Raw genomic sequence first — 8,476 nt, forward strand, 5'->3', positions numbered from 1 at the left:
ATTTATTCAACCACTTTTGTTAAGCATTTACTCAACAAAAGATTGTGTGATTCCCTAGAGGGTATAAAAGTCCTGTACTTCAAAGGGCTGAACCAGAACCATGTTCGGGGGAGCTAAGAGCACCACTGAAGCATAGAGCCAGAGTAACACCAGTGACGGAGAGAGAAACTGGGTAAACAGAGGTTTGAAGGAAGTCTTAAAGTGGTTTTGGCAGACCAACAGTTCTCAGCAGGAGAGGTGTTGTCCCCTCAGGAACTTTGGAAATCTCAGGGGGCATTACTGGTGGTGGCACTGCTGAGAGGACGGTTCTAACATTTAGTGGATGGAGGCCAAAGATGCTAGATGCCCTGCAATGCGTTGGTTAGTCCTGTATAAGACAGCATCACCCTGCATCCAACAGACATTTGAATGTCCCACCAGACATTCACGTAGGTGAAAATCTGGTTATAATTATCTGAGACAAAAACCTGATTCCTGTCATGTATAGACACAAAGTATGACTTGCACAGTTTTATTAAAAACTGAATTTTGCAATATATGACTCCCTTGTGAGTCAAAGGAAGATTGTGTTTTGCTCTTTGGAACTTTGCCAAGAGTCATTCTCCATCCTGAAAAGTCGCATCACTAACTGTCTCATTGCTCATGGTATTTGTGTCACCAATGCAATACACCTGAATTGGTCTTCATTTGTATCTGTTCCCAGTGATTTTAGGCAAATATTTTATTACTTTGTTATGTTTTTAAGTATAATTGTGCCCCACCATTTACATATAGAAATATGTTTTATTCTATATCACTTGCCTTTTTTCACATTATTATTAAAACATTATATTGAATTTTTTAAATTATGAGCATAGATACATTATCACAACATTTATTTCAAGATAGTAAAAGGCAGGTTGCTTTTTTTTTAATATATAAAAAGGGGGTACTGGGTCTCTAAGCCTGAGAACCAGTGCGATGAACAAAGGTGGAAAGAGCATTCTGTGCAGTACTCTAAAACTTTAATGTGTTTAAGAATCACCTGGGTATTGTGGTAAATGTGGATTCTGCTTCAGAATGTCTGGGTGAGGCCTGAGAACCTACATTTCTATCAAGCTCCCAGGTGATGCCGATGTTGCTGGTCCATGGACCACTCTTAAAGTAGCAAAGTTCTAGACAAAGGGATTTGTAGGTATGAAAGTATGGAGCCTTGGAAGAGCTTTTCTGGGGAACAACCAGTAATTTGGTATGATTAGAGCACAGAATGCAAAGTGTTATGTGGTGGGAGATAAAGTTAGATAGGAAGGCAGAGTCAGAGCAGTCAAGACCTCGTCCACCCTATTTGTACTTCATTTTGTAGATGAAGGAGCACCTTGAAATGATTTCAAGTAGAGGTTGTTATATTAGATCTCTCTGCCACCATGTGGGTAGGCTCTGCTGGATACAGGGAGTCCAGTGAGGAGGCCTTTACAATTATGTTGCCTGAACACAGAAATAATGAGGACCTGAGCCGAGGAAGCCACAGGAGAAGCGGAAGGAAGAAGACAGGTTTGCTTTTTGGACTTAGGTCTACTGGGACTTAGTCATTGATTGAGTGTGGGTAGTGAAGGAGAGAGGCATCAAGGAAGACTTGCAAGTTCCTGGGAAGAGCTCTGGATAGATAATGATGCCACTGACCAGAATAGGGAGCAAAGGAGGAGATGCAAGTTTAGGGGCAGGGTTAAGAGAGAATGGTTTTCAGATAAATGAATTCAAGCTGCCTATCCTATCAAAAAACAGAGAGGTGTCCAATTGGACTTTAATTGTGAGAACTTTTTTTTTAAGAGTGCATTTTGTTTCAGAGAAAAGGGAACCCTTGTACGCTGATGGTGGGAATGTAAATTTGTGCAACCACTATGGAAAACAGCTTGGGGTTTCCTCAAAAAATTAAAATAGAACTCCCGAATATGACCCAGAAATCCTACTTCTGGGTATATTCTCAAAGTAATTAAGATACGGAGGTCAAAGAGATGTCAGCACTGCTGCCGTGTTCATTGCAGCATTATTCACAATAGCCAAGGCATGGATACAAACTAGATGTCCATTGATGGATGAATAGATTGTAAAAAATGTGGCATAAACATACAGTGGAATATTTTTCAGCCCTAAAAAAAGAAGGGAACGCTGCCATTGTGACCACGTGGATGAACCTGGAGGGCATCATGCTAAGCAAAATAAGCCAGATACAGCAGCCATGATGCCGTTTATATGAAGAATCTAAAATAGTCAAACTCATAAAAGCAGAGAATAGAATAGTGGTTGCTGGGGCTGAGGGGAGGCTGAAACAGAAAGGTATTAGTCAAAGGGCACAAAGTTTCAGCTATGCAATATGAATAAGTCCTACTAGAGATCTACTGTATGGCCAAGTGCTTATAGTTAATGATACCATATTGTATATTTAAAAATTTGCTAAGAGGGTAGCTATTAACTGTTGTTATCACCAAAAAAGAAGAGGGCAGGAGGAAACTTTTGGAGGTAATGGATATGTTTGTGGCATACATCGTGGTGATGGTCTCATGGATATATACTTATCTCCAAAGTCATTATGTGGCATACATTAATTATAGACACCTCTTTGTGTGAAAACAGTGTATTATATTTTACCCTAGCAGGCATTGGCTGGACAGGCACACTCATCTGCAATATTCCAGTGGATTTCTGAGGGAGGTAGAGGAGAAATGTGAGCAATCTTTCTAAGCTCTGTGGTTGTCCAAGCCAGGTGTTAGGATGAAAAGAAAGGGACAGTTGAACATACTCATTTTATTATGGAAAGTGGCTTAAATATGATAGTAATCTGGGTGTCAGAGAGTAGTAGACACAGGTGGAATGAGTTTCCTGCTTCCCAAGATTAAGCTTCCTCTCTCTCTCTCTCTCTCTCTCTCTCTCTCCCTCCCTCCCCCCTCCTACCCTCACTTCCATCATACACACACACACATACACACACACACTGAGTTTATAGATATTGGCATGGCAGTGAGTTTGAGGTGGTCCTGTGAGGTCTTGGGCCTGGCATCCCATTCTTGTATTTAACTGTGTCAACCTCCACAAACACCATGAGCAGCTAGTCTGCATTGAGTACTGGGGAGCCAGTTCTTATGTATAATCTTCAATTTATGTCATTTGGTTTTCACAGTAATTCTAGGAAGAAATTTTATAAATGAGGAAACTGAAGCTAATAGAGGTCAGGTAATTTGCCTAAGGTCATACAGAGAGAAGAAATGACAAATCTAGCCTTGACCCTATTTCTTTTCTCACTCATGCTGTAGTTTATTTCCTTTAACATCTCCCAGTCACACTGAAGCAATAGCTGTCCCTCTAATACCCGATGCTGCATCACACCTCTGCACAAACTAAGTAGTTTTGCTTGGAACCTCTCTTTTGGATATTCACTTGTCAAAGCCCTACCTGATATTGTGTCAAAATCCTAGCTTGGAGCCACTGTATCTATGAAGACTCCTGACTGGGTGCCCTACACATATTTCCCCTCTTGTGTGTGTCATGCTCCACTGCAATTATGTGTTTATACGTCCCTTCCTCTCTGCTGGCTGTGGACTCCTGAAGGATAGGACCATATCTTAGTGCTCCTCCCTCACTGTGTCTGATGCCCGTTACTGTCCAGTAAGGGCTTTTTAACTGATGTATACAGTTATTAGTGGGTTCTCAGTAAATTTTACTTGATGTTTATAGTGCCTGGGAAGTACAAACCAGTTTCTAAAGAAAGTAGACACTAGCGATGGGCAAAAAGGTGACTTAGAGAATCGTAATCTCTCAACACATTATTTATGTATAAATTTTTAAATAAAATATGGGTTTCACAATGGATTTCCTCCTCCCTGTAATCCCTCACCATTAATATTAGACTTAATTATTTAGGGGAGCCTAGCTGGCTCAGTCAGAGCAGCATATGACGTTTGATCTCCGGGTCATGAGTTTGAGCCCCACATTGGATGTAGAGATTACTAAAAAAATAAAAAAATAAATAAATAAATGAACTTAAAAAATAGGTTTAATTATTTAAATTTAGTTTATTGAGATCTAATATTTAATTTAAAATCTAGTTTTTAATAGAGTTTTAATAAATAATAACATTCAGTAACTAAAAATGACACTTCATGTAAAAACACTTTTTATCATAATTGATTTTTAAATACACTGTAGTGGAAAAATTATGCTAGCTACAATGCTACACCTTGACCAAGTTTTAGGTCTGATCCTCATCCTTGATTTTGTTTGTATTGCTCATGTTCTCAGCTTTTCTTCTTTTTCTTCCTATTATTTCTTCAGTGAGGTTTATATGAAAGAAGGTGGACTTTCTTCAGGCCTACAATAAAGTGGGGGCAATCAACACTGACTTAAGAAAAACAAGCAAAAATATAATTACTTTCAATCTACAGAAAGATAAAAAAAACAAATAAATATATTTGGGTTTGAACATTAAATTCAATTTTTCTATAGCATGTGTTTATTAAAAATTAACACGTATTTGAAACATCTAGAATATTGTCCATTTTGGCCTTTGTGAATAAGAAGAGGTTCTGGAATGGGACACACACACACACACACACACACACACACACACATTTGTATCTCCCTGAGACCAACCTCTGCAGTAGTTACAATCTTCAGGGAATACTCAGATAACCTCAACTAATGTAGGTTTATTGCAAGACCATGTTTCTCAAACTGAGGTAGCCATACCTCAGAAGATTACATGAGTTATCAGCCAGGAGTTACGGGAAGGAACTGAAAAAATAAAAAAGGGGTATATCTCTAAGTTGTTAATTTAAATCAATGGGCTAAACATTATTTTGGTATAGAAACTAGTGCAGATCTCTTAAGGAGGAGGATGGAAATTTCTCGAAATTTTAAAGATAAAAATACCATGGGACTGTAAAGAAATGTTGAACTGATGATAAACTGCTTGGGCCATGTCCCAAACTACCAATAGCACACTTTCTTTTCTTTTTCCTTGGTAAAATGGAAAAGTCAGAGAAGTATTAAATAGGATTTACAGAGAAATAAAGACAATAGTCCTTAAGGACAATAGTAAGGACTGCAGAACAGACATTGTTGGAGACTGGAATGTTATTCTGAGAACAGAGTTAGCTAAACACACCCAAGATGGCTCTGGTGAATGATTTATCTGGACACCACCTCAGCAGTTCAATGTTTCTGCCTCTGCTCTTAGGAGAACTCTGGCAAGGGCCAGTATGTCTGCTTCAGCGGTTCCTACTCCCACCCGCCAACCACGGTCCTCACTCCTTGCCATAGTTTTTGGTTTCTGCTTCCCCATGGCTTTTGCCTACTAATAATTTAGGTATATCCAGTGGGCTTTCACAGCCTCTACAACTTACTTTCTGTATATCTTTTGCCTCTGCTCCATCTTCCAAATGCCCAACCAGTTTGTGTATTATATATAAAACTCTCCAAAATAAGCAATATAATCCCTTCAATTAATCACCATGATCTCTCTATTTTAACATAGATTTTGTGACAAGCCACCTCTTAGAGCACCAGCCAACCTCCACGTTGTTTGCCCTCCAGTTCAGTTTCCACTTATGGTGAGGTTGGCTGTTGTTGACTAACACAGCGTAAGGTTTGAAATCCTGTCAGCTTAAGGATTCACCACGGTTGGGTTTCCTCTGTGGGATGGTGGAAGTATGTCATGGGCATTCTTGCCTTTTCCAAAACAGCCCCTCTAAAAGATGTCAGAAACAGATGACTTCAGAAGGATGAACAACTGATATAACCAGATAAGGGTCTGAAGGCTTTTCATGGCATCTAAAATTCTGGATAAACTTATATAGAAATTTAAAGAATGGAATACATGAAGGGACTGCCTATGTAAGGCAGGTGTCCTTTTTTATTTTTTTCACTTAATTTTTTTTTTTTGTATTTCAATTACAGAAGGTTGAGTTAAACATACTCCTTACTTTCTAGCCCACCATCACCACTGGTCCATGCTAGACCTCCCTTGATTGATTTATTAATTGGAATCCTCTGTTTTAACCAACTGCTGGAATTCATCTCTAAAGGGAACAGCCCATACCGTATTTAGACCCCCTAATTCTTAGATTAAGCCAAAAATAACTTTCCTATAATTTTGCCCCTATATTCTCAGGTCTGTCCTGTGGACCCACACAGAAAAATAAATTCCTTCTTCAACAACTCAATAGTGTCTCAGTCTCATATTGTCAGCTATCATGACATGTGAACATTCACTTTTCTATGTGAAATGTATTCTGTTCCTTAATTCTTCATAGGATGTGGGTTTAAGACTACTACCTAGTCACCTTCTCTTGGACACTTCTAGTCTGACAGTGTCTTTTAAAAAATTCAAATATTTTAAAATAGATGTGCTCTGCAATGCAAAATATGATGGGTGCAACCTTGCCTCTCTATTCCTTAATTTCAGTTTCTATTAATGCACCCTAAAATTTGTATGAGTTTTTTAAAAAATAATATCACATTTTTGACTCTCATTGAACTTTAAATCTTTTTCAAGTGAACTGCTGTCAGTCCAGAGCTTTCCTACCTTGTATTTAAGTAGTTGATTCTTTGAACTTAGAGGCAGAACTTAACATTTAACCCTATTAAGTTTTATACTGTTAATTTCATTCCATCATTCTCCTTTGTCAAGGTCTTTTTCCAGTTTGATTCTTTAATACAGTTTATCAGCTTTTCCTCCAACTATGAGTCACAGATTTGATAGGCAAAATTTATACTGGGGTTCACCTAATTCACTGATTAATATGTGTAAGATTTCAAAACAGAGGGTAGAGAACTTTAGTGTAGTTCTCAAACTTCAGTGTACCGAGAATTATCTGGGACATTATCTGGACATGGAGATTCCCAAGTCTCATTTCCAGAAATTTTGATTCAGTAAGCGTGTGATGGGGCTCTAGGAATGTGCATTTCTAACAAGTACCACATGTGATCCTGATGCATTTGGTCCTAGGTCAACTTTAGAAGCATCTTTAGAAATGTCCTTTGAGTCTAGGTGGACAGTAATGTGTTTGTTAATTCCAGGGGGGTGGTTGCCTAGCACAGTGCTGGATACATGATTGATAATGAATGAGTGAAGGGATGAAAGAATGATAGATAGAAAGGAAAGCTCAACTAACAACCCAGCTAACGTTTCTCCATTTTAATGACATACCCAATCTGATGGGCTTTTTCAACTACTTTGTTGTAATTAAGTTATATCTTTGATGTTCCCCACTGGGAAAGGTGTATTATGCATGACCTATTCTTCATGAACATATGTTGTCTCCTAGTGATCATTGCTTTCCTTCCTAAGTGCTCACAGATGATGTGTTTCTCTCCAGAATTTCATTGAGAATTAAAAAGTGTCTTATTTTAAAACCCACATGTCTGCCTCTATTACTTCCTGCTTGACTTATAAGAAATTAGGGCTTAGTATTAGTGTTGAACCTATTTGCTGCCCTTCAGGCCATGTAGATTCTCTTTCCTGTTTTAACATGTTTGCAAATAAATAAGAACCCAAGCAACAGACATTTCAACAAGCAGACATTTCTTACTTTCCCCTGAATTTATATTTTTTGAAAACTTTCAAAATGCACAGAAAGACTCAAAGAAGAATATAGTGTTCTTGACCCAGACCAACAATCATTAGCATTTTGCCATATTGGTTTTTTATATCTATAGCTAGATAGATATTTTCCCCTTGAACCAGTTGGTCACCATATTTCTTTAGTCTCTTAGTCTAGAACAATTCCTCTATCCTGTTTCTGACTTTCAAGGTAGGCTTCTGAATTCTCTGAGAATATTTCTGGGTGTTTTGTTCATTTGTTTGCTTAAAAAAATTTTTTTAATGTTTATTTATTTTGGAGAGACTGAGAGAGAGAGAGACAGACAGAGCACAAGCAGGGAGGGACAGAGAGAGAAGGAGACATGGAATCCAAAGCAGGCTCCAGGCTCTGAGCTGTCAGCACAGAGCCTGATGCGGGGCTCGAATTCATGAACTGCAAGATCATGACCTGAGCAGAAGTTGGATGCTTCACCAACTGAGCCACCCAGGTGCCCATTTGTTTGTTTCTAGAAAGAGAAAGAGTGAGCACTCACATGCAAGCCAGGACTCTGGGAGAGGGGTGGGAGGTGAGGGGGGAGGAGAGAATCTTAAGCAGACTTTGTGCTGGGTGTGTAGCTCAATGCGGATCTCACAACTGTGAGAGCATGGCCTCAGCTGAAATCGAGTCAGACGCTTAACTGGCTGAGCCACCCAAGTGCACCTTCTTCTTGTTTTTGTGTGTTTACTATTTTTTTTTGAAATATTCAAAAAATAAAGAGGATTGGAAAAGGATAACTTTAACATTTGTTCCTAAAGGGAGGTTGGAGCACATCACAATGTTCACCATAAATTTTAAGGAATCAGATCCTAAGTAAATGTGACAGAAACAGAAGGTGGAGTGGAAGCATCCTAGATCACTGTAAA

Source organism: Prionailurus bengalensis, chromosome C2 (genome assembly GCF_016509475.1).
Source record: "Prionailurus bengalensis isolate Pbe53 chromosome C2, Fcat_Pben_1.1_paternal_pri, whole genome shotgun sequence".
NCBI classification, from domain to species: Eukaryota; Metazoa; Chordata; class Mammalia; order Carnivora; family Felidae; genus Prionailurus; species Prionailurus bengalensis.